Below are 19380 nucleotides of genomic sequence, written 5' to 3'. Positions count from 1 at the left end.
TTCCTCTAACCTGCTTTTTAATTCTGTAGTTGGTGATGCTGCAGATTCATTCAGAATAGCTTTCTCCAATTATGAACCCTAGTTTTATGTTTTGCACTTCAACTTGGTCAAAATGACACATGTAAATCCATTAGGGAATTCCTATATATTTAGGTTGCCTGAACCCATAGCTGTGTAGCTGCACACTTCAAATATAGTGTTCACACAGGGTAATTAAGTGGGCTAATGATACTACGTATTAATGAACAATTCTGATTATGCCCCCCTCTGATTTGTTTTATTGTAGGTTACACACCAAGGCTTCCAATGTTGTTGCATCACATGAACTTTGTGCTACAATTCTCATGGTGATTACTTGAAAGTTGCAGGTAATCTGTTTGAGTAGGTCCCGATGAAAGCCCTGGACCCTAGGTGGCCATTATAGGCTGAAACATGATGTCCAGATATTCGGATGTGTAGGATTCTTCACTTGTCCTCAGAATGTTACCTGTTATTTTAATCTTACCCCATCCCTTTTTACTGGTTAGAATAAATGTATGTGGAGGATAGGAGGTAATTTTAGATGCTTTTCACTTCTTCTCACTGAGACAACTGCCCTCTGGGGCAGGAGGTACACTTTCATTTGAGTAACAGGAAACTCAAGTGAATGAAAGACTATGTGATGATGCTACCCATGAAATCACACTACGGTGATCATATACACCTTTGAGGGTAGAATACATGGCTGAGGGTTGTTTGACTAACATCTCCAAGGGCCTGGATTATGGCAATTTGAGGGCTTACTTCTCTCTGTAATGGCACTCTGGTGCACCGGTTACTATATTAGCAGATTCTACATTTTTTTAAAGTGTGGCCTTGTGGTACTAATCTTATTCAACAGATATAAATCCCAACGCATTTGCCAAGCAGGATGTGGAATTACTGGGCTATTTCATGTCCTCAGTTGAGGTTTTGAGCAGAGAAATTTGCACTGAAGAGTCAAAGAGCACGATATTACAGGATGGATGGACTTGGCAAAATTGGGTATTTATCTACGCCACGGACATGACGTGCCAACTGTAAAAGGCGAAATGACAACGTTTTCTGTAGACACTCAAATTGATGTGACGCAAACTATGTTAAACAAACTTCCCAGAGTTTTCAGTGACACTATTGGATTGGTAAAAGGTTTTGAGCAGGTCATTAAATAAAAATTTAAAAAAAATCTTCACCAATCATACACAAACTGCGACCGGAGCCAATAAGCATCAGGGAAGATTTGAAGAGACTTCTGAAGAAGCCTACTTCTGAAGGTGTAACTGTCCCAACAGACTCCTCGGAGTAGGTATCTTCAGATGTTCTCACTAAGAAGCGCTCAGGCGAGTTGAGGTTATGTGTTGACCTGAGATCACTTTTGCTAACATTGTGGATGCTAAATACTTTTCCACTGTAGATCTCTGATCTGCCTACAACCAAATTCCGCTTAGCCCTGACTTGCAGTCATTAACAACTTTTGTCACACCATATGGCACAAACAAATATGTAAGGCTGACATTTGCCCACGTGTTGGCGACAAGTGTTTTCAAGAAAATGATGGACACACTGTTTATTAATGAATCACAGGTACAGGCTTTCAAAGAGGACATCTTAGTATTCACAAAATCTGAGGAAGAACATTTGGTCATACTGTAAAGGGTATTCACGATATTAGAAGAACGAGGTCTGACGCAGAAGTTAGAAAATTGCAGTTTGATGGTACGGCAGGTAGAATACCTTGATCACACAATCTCAGAAACTGATAAACCTAAGGCCTGTAATATTGAGGCAATTCGAAAGGCACCTTCTCCCACCCGCGGACAAAGATGCGTTGAGGTCCTTCCTGGGCCTATGCAAGTACTATGCTCGCTTTGTCTCTGGATATGCTCTTTTAGTTCAACTGCGGGCGGTTGTTACTCAAAAAGGGAGCAAAATTTGATTTGTCTACCCAGATGAATCATGCTTTTGAGAAAATTAAAGAACTAATCATTAACGTCCCCTTATTGCAACCATACGAACCCACAGGAAGATCTTTCATCTTACTACTGCAATACTGTGACCAGATGTGAAAACCATAGTTATTATTAAACTATATCATAGCAAAACTAGTAACATGGGACATGGTTTGCCTGCATTACATACACAATCTCATTAACAACGGTGTTCTTTGTAAATAACACTATTATAAAACCATTTTTAAGAGGGGCACATCTTGTCACCATCATAGCAATGACAAAGACTGCAACTACTTTTACTAACAGCATAGGTGTGGCCATGAAGGCTATTTTCAGGGCCACTGTAATTATGCGGCAGGAGAGGGTCACATTATGCAGCAAGTTTTAGTAAATTATGCAGCAAGAAAACGCAAATTATGAAGCATAATGCAGCATATTTTGTAATAGTATTACTTCATTACTATATCATATTGTAACTTAGTAATACTGTCTGGATATTGGCTCCACCTCATTAGTACCCTTTTAGAATCAGAAAGTTGACCTGTCCTGCTTTCCTAAAGGGCCTTCCATTGCACAGCAACACGTGTTGCTGCATTTTTTGTAACTTTTGAACCATTTGAGCTAGAAACTATTTTATTTCCTTTAAAACTGCAGATTATGCTGCAGATGATGGATTATGTGGGAAAAGTTCTAACTTTATAATTATGTGAAAATCGTCGCAGATGCACAATCGCATAATTCCAGCGACCAATGGCCCATGCGTATACAAAGAAGCCAGATGTATGTAGAAGATCAAAGCAGCCCCAGGGCTGGGAAAATAACTCAAAGTGGCATATTCTCCCAAAGAACTGAAAAGTACTGTCCTGGCAGGCAATGCTTGATTTGTAATAGAATTAGTGCTGGTGTCCAAAGCTCTGCTCAGAAGTCTGCGGCCGATGCTACTAAATGTCAGCACCAAATACCAAGGTTCAGTAGTCTAAAATTCACCTAAGGGCTCTTTAACCCACTATCACGCACTGCTCCTTTATGTCACTCTTAAAGGCTCCTGCTTTCGCCCTTTGTGACGGCCTTTCACTATGTGAGTTCACCCCTCTGCACTCTCTGTGAATATCTCATTAAGAAAAAAGAAGTGCCAGCCCCCACAAATGAGTGCCCGTGAGCCCCACTAGCAACCACCAGCTCAAATAAAGCACTACCTTCAGGCAACCTTCCTGGAACCCACCTAGTCCCCATTGTTCCCCATGCTGCTCAATGAGTTTAGGTAATGGAAGCCCTGAGTTAGCGGAGAATCCCTCTTCCTACAAGTAGACTCTGCCTTAAAGCACATACCTTGAGTGCACAGAGTAACCCTCTCCTAGCAGGTGCACTATCTAGCATCTCTCATGCACTCTCATTGCATGCCTCTTGTTTCCTCAGTTCCAGAGGCATATGCCGGTTGTAGACTGAGAAGGCTCTCTGTGGGCTCTCTGTGGGAGCACTATCTCTTGCAGTTTACTTTCCATGGAAAGACTCATAGCAGTATATCACGGCAATTGCTTTAAAGGGGAAGGTACCGTCAGGTACTGAGTACATGCACTTCTTTACTATGAAAGGCAGATCACCTGCATTTCTCAGTGGGTGTACAATATTTTTAATAGAAAAGTAACAGCACTTCTCAGCATCAAGCAGGTACTCCAGGGTAGTGAGTACCTATACTTTTCTGTTTCCACTTAAAGCCTTGGTTATGCCTGTCTGAATGAAGTAAACCTCACCCTTGTCGAGGAGCAGAGGTGTAGAACTCCTAATAGCCCCACACCAAGGACATATTGTTTGGGGTCAAAGACAACAAGTTTTCATGTTTATTTTGACCTTGGGACAAACCCTCCTGCTGCACAAACCCTTTGACTGCCAGTTTACAGTACCACATTATGGAGAAGGGAAAATAATTGCCTGCAGCTGAGGTAATATTCGTGTCCATATGTTTTTGCTGTTTGAGCTTTTACTTATAGTTAATTAATGCAAAGCCTTCATTATTAGGGTAGGCTTCTAAATACAGGTTGTAAGCTCTGACTGCACTATTTACATTAGTTCCAGTAAAAAAGTGTATAAATATTTGCAAAGTTTAACAATATGAGGCTACATGCAATGCTCTCTGATTAGATGCAAATATTCACAGAAGCTTGAAAGCAATTGTGATGATTCTTCACTCTCAACATAAAATGTCCACAAAAAATGCAACTAGGAAAAAAAATGTTTTGCTAAATTACTGTGAAATTTTACCTACCATTTCTTTGAAGCATCAGTCAGTAAAATGTTTTGAAGCATGCTAGTTTTTCCCAAAAATATTCATAATGGAAAATCAGTGAAACTAGTTTCAACAAGATTATGTCAAACATGAAAATAAGCAAGCATTGGCAAAGCCAATAAGTCTCACATTGGTGGTCAGTTTTGGGGTTTCGTCGATGCATGTCTTATTTTGACATGGCTTTTATAAAACTTTATTGTTGTGGGAGCTGCCGGGCCCTCAACACTGTAAAAAACATTGACAAAGCAAAAATATTTTTGGGTGTCAAAAAAGCACACATTGCTACACTAGTTTCTGGGGCTGAACAAAACGACTGTGTGCGAATATGCTCCTTGTGAAAGAGCAAATTGCTATCACTCAAAGTGAAGCCAGCCTATAGATGGATCGAGAGAGAAGTTTAATAAAAACAAAAGGTCTTGGTTAAGGTCAGACCTAATTAGGGGCCAAAATGTTAAAGACAGTCACAAATGTGCACGCATGGTATATGTCTTTGCATTAGTATAGATTTACATATTTCATGAATTCACTAAAATTTACAAAAGTGGACCAGGAAATCATACTCCTAGAAAATATTTGTGAACTGTATTTTGGCACGAGTTAATGTGTATGTGTAGGTTTATTCATGTGAAAATATGTTGAGTGTTTACAAGTTCACTTTCCCTCCAGCCACTTGTTTCCTAACCCTGGAAGAAGTTTTACTCCTGCCTTTGTCAAGAGTAAATATCCAACCCTTCCCAATATGGGGAAGATTAGAGAAGAGCTGGTAAAAACCCATAAATAAGCAAGTTAGTAGATTTGCACAGATTCAAAAGGGCATTGCAACTCTGGAACTTGTACTTACCGCTAACTCGAGCCCCAGTACATAGAACTGTGTAAAACTAGCAAAAATAAGGAAATTGCTAGTATTTAAGCCCTACCATAGTTTTAGCTCTGGCATTATCAGAGAGGCTATTGTCCGAGCTCTTATATGATGAGATTGCTGCTATAATTTGTCGCCGCTATACATGGCACCAAAGGGACAAGTAGATTTTTTTTTACAGGACAAGTAGATTTATGAAGCAACATGTTCTATGGACAAGTAGAAATTTTATTAAAATCCACACCGTTCAGCGGAGAGCCTTACACATGTGTTTTCTTGGAGGTTTAAGAAACCGTGAGCAAAATTGAGGGTGTTGTCACAGCATGTCCCACATTTAGTACCACAATTTATATACACAAATAAATACATACATAATTATACCATACATTGCCCAGAATTTGGTGTATGGGAGGCAGAGTGATGAAACAGTGTTAATGACATTCTGAATTACAAGCCATGCGATCATAATCATAAATGTCAGCAATAAGGTCAGATACTTTTGCATCCTTTGAAAGAGAAACAGTACCTTGAGTCTAAAAGGGACTTATTGGGAGAAAGATAAATTAAAAGTGACAAAAAACTATAAAATAAAAAAAGAAACATCAAATATCAAAGTTATTTCTTGAGAAAGTAAATTTCAGAGAACACTTAAAAAGGCTGAAGGAGTTTAACAGTTTAAGCAATACTGGTTTACCAGTTTAAGCAATACTGGTAGGCAGTTCCATATCTCAGCTGCATACCTAGGAAAAGAATGGCCAGTTGATGACTTTTTCTTCAAGCATTTGCTCTGGTAGCGATAGTTTTGCTTCTTGCTATAAGGGGCCCTCAGAGATGGTCGCTTTCTGAGTGAGACATTTAGGCTTATTTAAGTGTAGCACCTTGTAGGTTAAGCAGGGAGTTTTATAAGACTATCTTGCCTCACAGACAATCTATCAAGATGCTGTGGAAAGGCTCTCTGGTGGCACATGCATAGTGGGTACACATTTGTCAATCCTATCAGTATAGACGTTAGGATACTGTTTTTGCATCAGACCTCCAGATGATAAGCCATTGTTTTTGCTTCAGACTTACCTTCAGATTTAAATCTGATATCCTACTGCTTTTAGCGGGGCTTGGCTGGGTGTGGCAGTTCCTTCCCATATGGTGCCAAACAGGCTTGCACCACCTTACCATAAGAAATTCATAGGAGGCACTTATTTTTCAGTACAAGCCGCCAACCTCTGGAACTCACTACCAGTCAACACTAGAAGCACCCAGGAGCATATACACTTCTGAAGACAGTGGAAACACAGCTATTTCCTAGATAAGTGCACCACCCACGCCCCGGCAACAGAGCCCAGAAAACAGTTGCACCTTCAAGCACAATCCTCAGCTTACAACCTATGAATTACAAACAACTTAGCCAGCAAACTGCTTTTGATAAGTAGATAACCTAAGAAGGGCTGACCTATGATTCGCTGTAGCATTATACAGTTATGTACTTGCATAGAACTGTTATGGCCCACAGCAATTCTAAAAACAAAATAAGCAACTGTCAGCAACAAGTTAGAGTTTATACCCCTTAAACTCAAAAAAGACACCTCTGCTATGAGAGCTGTCTGATACCAGCATTGAACAGCCAAATAAACAGCCATTACCAAATGAACAAGCATGGAATAATGGAATTTAGAGGACTTTAATATAGTCCACCACTGCAGCTACCAAACATCTACATAATCCGACCGCTTTTTTACTTCTCACACAGACACTAATATGGGATGATAATAAAAATGCCCATGCAACCAGTTCTCTCCAGTTCTCTTTCCCTCCAACCATGCTCAGGATCACAGCTGTACACAAAATCTCAGATTGGAAACCATGTGGAGCAACCAGCTAAGAAGAACATATCCAATGAAATATAAAGGGTCCTGCAAAGCTGTTCAAAGCTACCAGCACACTGAAAACCATAAAACTGCATGTATCTCTCTCAAACGTTATCATCCAACTTACTGCTACGTGCTGTGTCCCATAACACTATAACTACATCTCTGTGGTCATCAAGCATGACATGGAAACACTTTTCACATAGTTTCAAAACAAAGACAACTTTCTTCCAACCACACACCCTTCACTGTAGAGTGCTCAACTCATGTAGGCAAACGTTTCCACACCCCACATTGGGTCAGTAAGCGCTATATAAATACTGCAATACAATACAGACAAAATAACCAAAGTGCAGCACAGCCTAATTGATGACAGCACGAGTCCAGGTAAGAATAGCAGCCAATTCATTTCAACTGCTTGACTATCCCGCTAATGAAAGACCACGATGGAGGGGCTGTGGCTTTTGCTCTGGTATCATGTTCTCTACCTCGTCCAAGCTGAGCCCCTATGTTTATGGGTGGGTAGTGTGATGTGGCTAGCTCTCGGTGACATGCACTTCACCAAGAAAGGCTTACCAGTTGGTATGTAAAGGAAGAACTAACCTTCTAGTGCTGCCACCTGGTCAGTTTTTCACTGGACTCGCAAGTAAATATAAATTCAGGCTGGTGGGAGTACATATTGTCTGGTAATTGTTTATTCCATTACAGCGTGGAATTACAGAGCAGGCAGTGGTGATTCTTGTATGAAGACATTGGTATTAAGAGAGCAATGAAGTGATGCAAAGTATGGGTGGTGTTTAAAGCTATCAAGCGTGAAATCTTAATCTTTGAATTACAGGCGATTTGTCCAAGAGTACACAATATTATACCCAGTGCTAAGGTGAGATTCTGACCGATGTTTACCATTGGATCAAAGTCCCCAGCTTTCCTATTAGACAAAACATCTAGTTATGTGTATGTTGAAACTTTTACATAAGAAAAAGTAGGAAAACCAATTTTGAAAGACCTCTGCTAGCTCCAGCTTGTCAGTATTCTCTTCACTAAATTGCCGTTGTGGCTTTGCACCTTAAGTGTCTAAGTCTTCGAGTGTGACTAGAAATGGAGGTGAGCGAGTATGATCCTGAATGAATGGGAGCAGAAGAGCTTATTTTACTGTATTTTAACAATTTTCTGGCTGTACATGGGGCCCTTTTCTGTTTCAGTGTTTAAGTTTACAGATATTCGTGTGCCCTCCAGTGGCAGACAAAATATATCGCCTTGCCACTTAATGCATGTCTGAGAATTGATGCACTGGGTATTGACGGTATTTTTGTTTTCCAGTGGTGGCAACCCTACGAATGTGTATCTTTTTCAAATCTGCCATTTTTATGAAAAATCAGAATATGTCTCTCAGAACGAGCACTCAAGATTGGAGGTGAAAAGCCTTTTTTTTTTTACTGCATGCACAATTGCCACTTGTGCGTTTTACACTGACCCAGGTCTTCCAATCAATGTGCTGCATTTTAATCCAAACAAGTTACGGGTATAGTTTGCCTCATTTGTATTACTAAGTAGGCTGTTAGAGCCAATACCTTTCTTTTATTTATCAGCCGTATTCTCCAACTACTGTCCGAGCTTTTACGTGGGTAATGTGATATAATTTCCTGTGACATCATTGTTAGGTCAAAGGTCATTTATTTTTTGTGGTGTCATTACAATGTTAATTACCACTCTCACAGAGTGTGTGTTGGCGAACAGGTACGCCGCAACGCCGCCCCTCCCTCCCTCCCCTCTTCCAGTTCTAGCAGTCGCCGCGCTGCTGGGTGACTCACACTGGCACGTGCCCGTTCCCCGCAGGGCCTCACGCGACCGGGCACGGCTTCTTTTTACATAATAGCGTCTCTTTTCCTCCGAACGGTTATGTGTATACCCCCTTTATTCTTAACTGTATTTTAATTGAAGACATATGCCAGTGCAGTCAGAGAAAATGTAATTCAGGCCTCAAAGAATGCCTATAAAACCCGAGGGGTGAGGGCAGAGAAAGGCTGGCAGCCTGACCTCGCACAGGAGAATTAGTGTGAGCCCTCAGCAGGCCTGATGAGGTGATAAAAGCCCCTTTCCTATAAATTGTAATAAGTACTAGTTCTCCAATGCGCAGGAATGCGAGGAACCGGCCCACCACGCTGCTTTCACATGTTTTCAGCACACAACTCTTTTGGCACACCTCTCAACTTCTTGCTTCAAAAATGCGGGTGAAGTCAGGCGTTCAGAGGGTGATCCCAGTAAAGTCAATGGGAAACGAACACTATTTGGAGGGTGAAACAGGATTGAAAAGCGGATGACTCTTTGTTAGTCAGGGGGATGAATAGAAGTAAAACGCGAGCGAGTTGACAAGTATGTTTTGACGGCCAGTCAACAGGCACCCCATGGCTTCAATTCCAAGCACTTGAGTGTGCCAGGTATAGGAAACTCCGATTTCTTCAGTGCCCTTTGACGCCCCTTAGCGAATAAACCTATTGCGGATTTAGGCCTGAATTAGAGTTTGGCGGAGGGTTACCCCTCACGAACATGACGGATATCCACCCGCCGTTTACCATTCCCATAGGCCATAACAGAACCGTAACACGATGGACGGGATATCCGTCATGTTTGTGACGGGGTAACCCCTCCGCCAAACTCTAAATCAGGCCCTAAGACTATTAAATGCAATACTGAATCAAAGCGGGGTAAAGGCCTGACAAAGGGAGGGCAGCTGGGGGCGACTGAGGCACACGAAAAGAGACTGGTGACCTACAGTGTAGCTAGAGAGGGACTAACGCAAAGATGGAAGCAGGGAGTACCGGAGTTATTACAAATGGCAGAATCAAGAAAGGAATGATGTGGAATTAGAGGCGAAAGGAATGGTGTCCTGGAATGGGAGGAGGGTTTCTCAGCCGGATAAAGTGGGATTGAGGATGAACTAAGAAGAGAATCAAAAGTGAGGCATATGAGAGCCACGCGCGCCATGTAGGACCCTGCAGTAGTGAAGGCTAGGAAACTAAAAGCAGATGAGTAAAGTGGGTAACTAGGAAAGCAGGAAAGGGAGAAGAGAAAGTGAGTTGAAGATGGAGGGAAAGAAAATCTGAAGGGAAGATATGGACTGAGTTTCAAGAGGTGCGTCAACATTTTGCACCATGAGTGTGAATAGGAAAACGGCCATAGATCTTTCACCAGGTTCAGAAAGCAGTGAGCACTGAGGGTTATCTCACACAAAATCATCACACTCCCAAAAAACTATCACACTATCCTATCAATCCAGTAAAGGCAACAGTGGTAGAAAAGCTGTGCTATCATCTCATTCATCTCATTTCAAGGAAAAAAAAAATCACACAAAGACCATTAAATTAGATGTAACAGTGAACACCAAGCTTGCAGGCAGATACATCAAACAACACTACAACAAAGCCCAAGGTGCATACTCCTAGAAATAATGTAAACATCAGTGTTATTATTTTATCAGTTTTCTCCTTTGTCCTGTTGTGTTGTTGAATGTAGTTGTACTAACGATGTAACCTGCACTGGCCAATTAGGCTATACTGAAGCATTGACCAGAAGGCTTTCCTATCTGGCAAGACAAGCACTTGAGAAGTGATTTTCAAAACTCGCTGTTTAAAAATACTGGTGAAATTGCCAAACCTCATGTTTACATACAACGGAAGAGCACATAATCTCCCAATTTCAATGCCTCTCATCTCATTTCCGCACCTACCACTTAGATTATCCAAAACGTTACCCATGTGACTTGATTCTGGAAACGTCTGAAAAATGACAATGTGTGTATGTTGTCATCCCTCTGGTAGTTCCTCTCCTGGGAAGGACCAGGGGACCAATGCCCCAAAAAGAGCTGGTGGTTCACCAAATTTACCTTGGTGCGATCTATATAAAAGCTTAGTGCCTTCTCGGCGTCCAGACAATAGAATCTGTATTTCACCTTAGGGGGATATGGTGTTGCTAAGAAAGCTGGAATTGAGTCATCCTGCCTGGCATGAAGTGAAGTGACTTCTTGTGACAGAAAACAAACTCAGATCCTCCTCACCAACCTATCTGGGAGAAATGATGTACAAGGCGGGACCACAGAAAGAGCCTGAAGATCGCTCACTTGCTTGACTGATCACAAGCCTTAACGTTCAACCATGCAGCAGCTTAGAAGTGGTGCACATAAAAAATAAAAATAAAAAGAGAAGAAAAATTCAAGTCCAGCTGTAGCATTATTAATCAAGTCCAGCTGTAGCATTATTAAAGGATTTTGGCAGAAACAAGTGCTTCACATATTTAAAAAATCTAATTACAACACATGATTTATATAAAGTAGGCTGATCAGGCAACCACAAAAGCCAAGTCAACCAATAACCTTTAACACTGCCCAAAGCAAGTCCTTGCTGGGCCAGGGCCAAAAACAACAAAAGCTCACACAACTTGGCTTGCAATGGATCAAATTACCAGGTGTTGCAACAAGCCACAAATGTGTCCCAACTGGCTTAAATCGATTTCAAAGAGGGAGTTCTCACCACCAAGATGGCATCAATGTCCTCAGGAGGAAGGTCAAATGCAGTCAACTACTGCTGCTCAATCTCCACGCACAAAATGCATTCTGCACAGGGCTGAATGCAGCTGAGGATCCTCCCAAAGCTGCAGCTTCACCGGAGGAAAGATGCTCATACCCAAGACCGCTTGGTACCACACTCTCCAGGCCCAAATCGGTGCCACTACGATGATTTGGTCTGGTCATTCCTGATCTTCTTCAAAACTCAAAAGGCCAGAGTTCCACTCTAGGCAGAATGTGATGAGAAAGAGTGTCCCTGGGAACTCCAATGCTCAAAAGTGCTCACATTGCACTTTCTCAACAATGGATCGATCCAGGGTTCTTCTCACTTATGGAAGATGCCCTGGGCTTCCTTGGGGTCTAACTGATATTAGAGGTCCACCTAGTCGTCGGCGCCTCAGATGGCCCACTCTGGTACTTAGAGATTCCTCCAGGTGGTTCACCACCAGATAAATCCTCTAGCTGTCCAGCCACTTCCAGAGGACTACAGCCTGCTGGCACGGGACCAAAGGCCCCCACTCCTTCCTGCAGTACCAAAAGGCTGAGGTATTGTCCATAAGCACCTGTGCCAGCAATACGCTGACAGTGGGCGGTATGGCCTTAAATGCCAAGTGAATAGCCCTCATCTCTAGCAAACTGATGGGGAGTTGAGCTTTTGCTGGAGACCAAAGGCATTTGAGCTTCACCTCTCCCAGATGGCGCCCCCAACCCAGAACTGATGTATCTGTCACCATCATCAAATCTGGGTGGGTTAAGGAAAAGAGTCTGTCACTGGCCCAAATGCGGTCCAGCAATCACCTCTGAAGGTCCTTTGCAGTCTTCTCCAAAATATGGGTACAAGTTATGGTGCGGTGCCCTTAGGGCTTTAGGTCCCACTGCAGAGCCTGCATATGCCATCTGATATAATTAGGCCTGCAATCCTAGCAACCTTACGTTTATCCAGACTGAAATCAAGGACAGAGGCTGAAGCACCGTAATTAGAGTCGGAATGAGTAAGTTACTTCAGTAACGCTCTTTCGGGTAGAGACTATCTAGCCGCAGATTCCTCATCTGTTAAATATTCCACAGGTGTCACATTAGATCTGGGCTACTTTTCCATAGTACCTCTGCGCACCGGAACGTGGTGTTGTGTGGCTCCCCACTGGCGTAATTCCATCCAGAAGTGACATCAGTTGCTTTAGAGACTGTCCGCACCCCCAGATGTGGAGCCACAAAAGTAAACTGATAGACCAATGTGCAAATTCCTAGTCTCTGGCTCTTATTAATGGGTAGGGTCCAATCACAGAGCAGAGAGGATGGGAAGGTTAGTGAGGAATCTACAGCCAGATAGAGTCTCTACCAGAAACAACGTTAGCAAAGGTAAGTAACTCATTCTTCTGATAGAGCCTTCTAGCCTCATATTTTTCACCTTTTGAATTGAAACCAAAACAGTGGAGGAGGGCTTTGAATGGACTCAACCAGAAAGTCAATGGCTGGCCAGACAATAGTGCTTTGTGAACATATGGAGGGATGCCCACTTAGCTGTCTGGTTTATGTCTAGGACAGGGACTTGAGTGCTAAAGTAGTGGTAGCATGTTTGGCCCTGGTAGAATGAGCATTTTAGTCCTTCCGGATGCTGCTTTTTAGCCAGCGCATAGCAGATTCTAATGCACATCAGAGTGTGAGATTGTATGCTTCTGCACAGCCTTGTCTTTTTTTCGCTCAAGCGAACCCTAAAAAGAAATGATTGCCTACCCGGTTGTCTTTAGTATGATCAGTGTACAAGCGGAGAACTCTTTTGGGGTCAAAGCGATAGAGTCTCCCCTCCTCTTCAGATGGGTGAGGCGGAGCATATAACACCAGCAGGGTAATGGTTTAGCCGATGTGGAATGGCATCACAACTTTCGGTAGAAACTATGTGCTAGTTCGTACAACCAGCTTATCAGGCAGAAAGGTGGTGTATAGTGGAAGCACACAGAGCCTGAAGCTCACTTACAGGCCAAACTGAGGTAATGGCAACCAGGAACACAGTTTTGATGACGAGGAGTCATCGGGAACAGCTCTGGAGCAGCTCAAATGGAGTACACATCAAATAAGTAAGGACATGATTGAGATCCCATTGGGGCATCACAGAAGGAGAAGGGGGAAACAGATGCTGCAGCCCTTTCAAAAACCTCATCACAACCAGTGATTTAAATAACGACGGTTGATCAGGCAATCGCAGAAAGGCCGAAAGGGCCAAAAGTTCACCTTTAACTGTGCCTAAAAAAAAGACCTGGTCATAAGAGGAACAGAACAAACAACAAGACATCAGACAAATTGGCGCCACACCACCCCCCAAACTTGTCCGAGTGACAAGCGTACACACTCTTTGACGAGGGACGCCTGGATGCCAACATGTCATCAACTACCTCTGGAGGGAGATCAAAGGCTTTCAGCTGGTGCTGCTCAATATCCAAGCATTATGGTGCAGATTGTGAGGGCCCAGGTTGAGAACTCTGTCTTTCTGCTACAAAAACAAATTCTTCCAAAGGGGTAGCCTGATCGAAGGGCAGATGCTCAAGCCCAGGAGTTTTAGATACCATACCCTCCATGCTCAGTCTGGAGCCATTAAGATGACTTGGGTGCGGTCGGTGTGGGTCTTAAAAACTCTGGGCAGGAGTGGAATCGGAGGAAAGGCATATAGGAGTCCTGAGTTCCACCCGAACCAGAATGCATCTCCGAGCTAGAGACATCTTGGAAACTCCAACATGCAGAAGAGCTGACATTGCTTGTTTTCAGCAGTGGTGAACAGACCGAGACAAGTTTACCCCCGTTTGCAGGAGAGACCTTGCTGTAAGCACCACTCGTGATCCACTAGGCACCGATGGCTGAGTTTGTTCTCCCTGGCGTTCAATTAATCTGTCAGGTGGTTGACCACCAGGAAGATTCCTTGGCGGTCTAGCCATTTCCAAAGATGCAAAGCCTCCTAGCATAGGCTCCATAACCCCACCCCTCCTTATTTGTTGCAGTACCACATGGCGGAGCTAGTGTCTGTGAGCATCTGTACCAGCCTCCCCTTGATGGACGGAAGGAAAGCTTGCAGCACCAAGCAGATCGTCTCACCTCCAAAGGATGAGATGGAGCTGGGACTCTATTGGAAACCAGAGGCCTCTGATCCTGATCTCTCCCAGATGGTCGATCCAGCCCAGAAGTGATGCTTCAGTCACCACTATCAGCTCTGGGTCGGGAAGGGAAAGGGGTCTGCCACTAACCCAATCGTAGTCCAGTAACCACTACTGCAGATTATTCACAGACTCCTCCGAAATCTGAACTTGGTCAGAGAACTCCCCTTAATGCTAGGTACACTGGGACTTCATATCCCACTGTAGAGCCCGCAAATGCCACTTGGCGTCCTCAACTAACAGGATGCAGGAGGCCATGAGTCCAAACGCCTCCGAGTCGACCTCACTGAAATCTACGACTGAGGCTGAAAGATCAGAATTATAGCCTGAATGTCCTTGACTCTCTTTCCGGGAGAAAGGCACGAAACCGAAATGGCTCAGATGAAGGGGGGTGTCTTAGAAGCAGTGAGGTGTGACTTCGGCATGTTGATGGTGAACCCTAAAGATGCCAGGCAGTCTGGAGGTGGTTGGTGATTGCCTGGGGCGAGACCGCCGCTTCAACAGCGAAGTAGGGGAAGACTGCAACCCTTGACCTCAGAAGGTGTGCTGTCACCACCATCACTTTCATAAACACCAGAGGGGTGCTGGTGAGAACAAAGGAGAACATAGAGAACTAAAAATGTTCCTGTTCTACCACAAACCCTACATAACACCTGTGAGGTGGAACATTGGGTTTATGGAAATAGGCATCCTGCAGGTCCAATGCCAGCTTGCACTCTCCTGGGTTGAGACCCGGGTGAGGATGAGCATTTGGAATTTCTACTTCCGGAAGAAGACGTTGAGAGGGCACAGATTTACAATATGCTGGAAACCTCCATCCTTCTAGGACACCAGAAAGTGGGAGAAAATCACAACAATGTCCTACTTCTGGCACTGGAACCCTCTCAAAGTCCCTAAAAGGGCATGAACTTCCTGCCACAAAATAGAGCTATGGTCCTCACTCAGCTGCTGTATGGACGGTGCAACACGGTGTGGTCAAAATGACGTGTAAGGCATAACCTTTGTGGACAATCTTTAGGACACACCTGTCCAACTTGATCACTTGCCAACCTGGATAGAATTGGTGCAATGTGCCTCCCAACAGGTGGCTCTAGCCCTGCAAGGGCACACTAAAGAAGTTTGACAGGCGTTGCTGCAGCGGAGGGCAGAGGACTGAGCCGCATACTGACCTTAACCACAGGGGCAGTGGGCACCTCTGCCTCTACCACAAAACCTCTGAGTTCCCTACTGTGGTAGGCCAGGCTGGCAGCAAGGCGTGCCTCAGCTGAAATGGTGAAAGAAACAGTGGAATGATTGTGGGTGGCAAGGCTCAGCAATGAGACCCAAAGAGCGAGTGCAAGCCCTACTCTCCTTGAAGAGGTCAGCCTTGTCCTCAAAAGCTGCATGACAAGGCTCTCTGGAGAAGGGTGTTGTGAAAAAACAGCTGGGTCGCCTTGAGCAGGGCGATGGCACGTGGCAATTTGTTATCTGGAGGGCTAGTACAAGGTTTGACCCAGGCCCCTAGGACGGTATGCATGTGGGCCTCATAAAAGGAAAGAGAGGCTCAGAAGCAGTCTGGTCCGGCTGTAGGACCCCAGTCAGCATGTTTGTTTTCACCTCCATCGTGGGGAACTAAAGATCAAGGATTTCAGCTGCCCTATGCATAACCATAGCACAGGAAGCAGATTTTTCTGTGCCTGGGCCAGGAGGAGAGAACAGAACTGGCTATGGGAAGATATCTAGCCTCCTGCAAGTCCTTGTACCAATTATCCTCGGCATAGGGCTAAAAAAACTCATCTTCCTGGTCATAGTCGTTGTCAGAGTGAGTGCAGAAGAGGGAAAACAATGAATGTTGCCTGCTATTTAATTGCAGGGGCTGGTGCCTCGGATTTGCATGTGCAATCGGTTGGAGTTTGTGTTGAGTTGGTGATGGAAGAGATAATCGGACCGCATCTTCAGGAGGCAAGGTCAGCATCAACATATCTAGGCCTGACATACATAAAGGCAGCAAATGACAATCAGGCCTGGCTTGGGTGCCGGGGGCAGCGCTCAGAACTGAATCTGAGGGCGGAAGTGGCTCAGAGAATCCAGCTGTGCCAGCGGCGATCCTGCTGAGGGTAGTCCAGGTGGAAGGATTCATGACTCTGTGAGACCCGAAGGCACACCGGAGGGAGTCAGTCGAGATAGAGGATCCAGAGCAGTACAGCACAATACACTTCAGTGTGGCCTGGTGTGGCTGAAGGCTCTGGAAACCCGGCCTACAGAATTGGTTTCGAAGTCAGCAGACTTCGAGAGCGGGAGAAAGACAGTTGGTGCTGCCCATGCGCTTCATGAGAGGAGTGGGAATGGAGCAAAGGAGCGGAACTCCGCTTTGACTACTTGTGTTTTCTGCATTTACCAGAGGATTTGGATCTCGACAAAGACCAGATTGTAGAGCAGCTCCATCAACTCCGGCAACAGGAGTGTTACTGGGATCGAGCTTTGGACTTGGAGTGGTCCTGACGCTGCGTCTTCTTGTGCTGGGGACAAAGTTTCGTCTTGCGTCCCCTGAGGCCTTTGAGTTCAGTGACACAGTCTCTGTAGCTCTTGGAGTCGTGGCCTGACTCCAGACTCCACAGGCATACCTCGAGGGGGGATATGTCACAGACATTTGTTTGTGATCGTCATTAGGGGGCGACATTCAGTGTGCACTGAAAAAACTCTGTGAGGAGAAGAAAAATTTAAGAAAGGGTCTCTGAGAGATGAGAAGCAGCTCTGAATCCGCGTCTGGTGGAGAGGAAAGAAAGGAACTGACTTCAGCACACAGGAGTGGAGCCTATTTAAGCCAAGCAAGTCATTTCCTGAGCTGAACAGCGTTAGTGCCGAACATCGCAGCACCATACTCTGGTGCTCATAGGCACTATCGAAACGTTTAAAGATCCAGGAAGGAGTCAGATGTGACGTCGGCATGTTGCTACTGAGCCCCAACAATCAGAAGGTTCCCTGTCCTGCAGGTGGACTTCCTAGGGCAATCCCGCCATCAATTCAGTGACAAAAGACAACTACCATCAAAACAGGTATAATAATTTGGTTTGAGCCACATGAGTTAAAAAGGAGAGCAAAATCCATGTCAACCTTCTGAATAGCGGCCCAAGCACACTTCAAGCTTCTCTTTACAAAATGACAAGATGCCCTTAACATGGATGTGGTTTCCCCTTACACCAAAATCTCAGAGGGTTCTCTCTCCAGGAAGAGGCAGAACCGGATTCTTCAGTTCTCATGCTCCATATTTAGGTAGCATACAGACAAAGCAGTACTGGAATTATCTAGACTGAATACAATACCATGCATAATCTATGAATTGGATTCCTTGTCCAGAAGATCTGCTACAGTTGATCAAGAGCATTTTCGTCTGCCCAGGATAGTGAAGACCACACATGACTGCGACTAACGGTGGGCGGCAAAACAAAACACATGACCTATTTCTTCCTAGGGTGCAAATTTGTTTCTTCCAATCTTAAGAAGAACTCCAGACCTCTAGAGTATCCCTTTGCTGGAGGATGGCCGACATAGTCTAGTCCTTGGGTAAAAAGGTTCAATTGACTAGATTAATCAAAGGGTCACCTGGGAGGGTACCGAAGAACTGAATCAAAGTCAGTTAAGTCTCCTCCACACTTTCTTCCAAACTCATATCAGACTCATGGCCTTGCCTGTCAGAGCCTAAATCCCTATCCAGGAACTTAGCCTTAAGGAGTGGGAAATTAAAAGTTTGTCATTGCCCACTGGGCTCAGGGCTTGTGAAGTAGCCAGAATTCCAGGGTTGGGGGGTGGAGAGATTGGCGATAATATAGTGAAGATAAAACGTATCAAACCAGACCCTGTCCCAGACCTGTCAGAAGTTGGTTTTTAGCGGGTGAAATAGCTTGAGAGAGGGCCAGGTGCAGAAAATTGGAAAACAATTCAGTAAAGTAAATGTTAGTACTATATGAAGCCATATGGAGCAGCAGGAGAGAATTATCCCAATTACAGGTCCTGTTAGATGTACAAGGAATGATGTGCTAGCGCAGGGCAATACATTAGCCAGGAGGCGTACAGTTTAGCTAGGCGGAAGTGTGGTGTTGGCCAGGGAAGGCGTTAGCCACGGGGAATAGCTTACTTCCTCATGGGATAAGGCATCAACCAAGAGACAAACTGAAAAAGGCAGTGCGAAAAATGCTGGCCATTGAAAATACCAAGCTAAGCAAAGGAAGTAATATGAATGTCAGGAAGAATACCTAGATGCCACTTGTCTACACATATGAAAACGTGGAAAATGTCAGCTCCTTTGGTGATAAGTGAAGACTGTGAAACATTTACCAGGGGATTTTGTTTTTGCTTCTAGTGACCATTATGAACGTAATAACGATGCCAATTAGATATATGTAGCATACAGGACTGGGGTCACGGCTGTGCTCACATACATGAATTGTTCAAGTGTTGTTATATGAAAATGCAACTAACCAATTCAAAAACACTGGGAATTCCGTGATGACCAGTGGCATGCCATGACAGCCAGAAGACTACCCCTTTAGCCAGACCAACAAACCATAGTTATTTTAAAGAATTATGAAGTTTGGTGATTTTCAATTGAATTGACCATTCTGGATTTGCTTTTGATTCATATAATCAGTCTGTCATTCTACAGCTTTACTTAAATTACACTGTGCTGATGAAAAAGAGTAGTAGGTATGTCAAAACCAGCGT

General features: G+C 44.1%; 1 protein-coding gene across 6 annotated transcripts in view; it reads right to left on the bottom strand.

Moving 5' to 3' along the window:
- Positions 1–19380, bottom strand: part of ATE1 (arginyltransferase 1) — a 412370-nt gene that overhangs the window by 152563 nt on the left and 240427 nt on the right. The gene's annotated exons all lie outside the window — the stretch shown is intronic.

The sequence above is a fragment of the Pleurodeles waltl genome, chromosome 6 (genome assembly GCF_031143425.1).
Source record: "Pleurodeles waltl isolate 20211129_DDA chromosome 6, aPleWal1.hap1.20221129, whole genome shotgun sequence".
Lineage (NCBI taxonomy): Eukaryota > Metazoa > Chordata > Amphibia > Caudata > Salamandridae > Pleurodeles > Pleurodeles waltl.
Note: the sequence above shows the minus strand (reverse complement) of the source record. Positions and strands in the feature narration are given on the sequence as shown.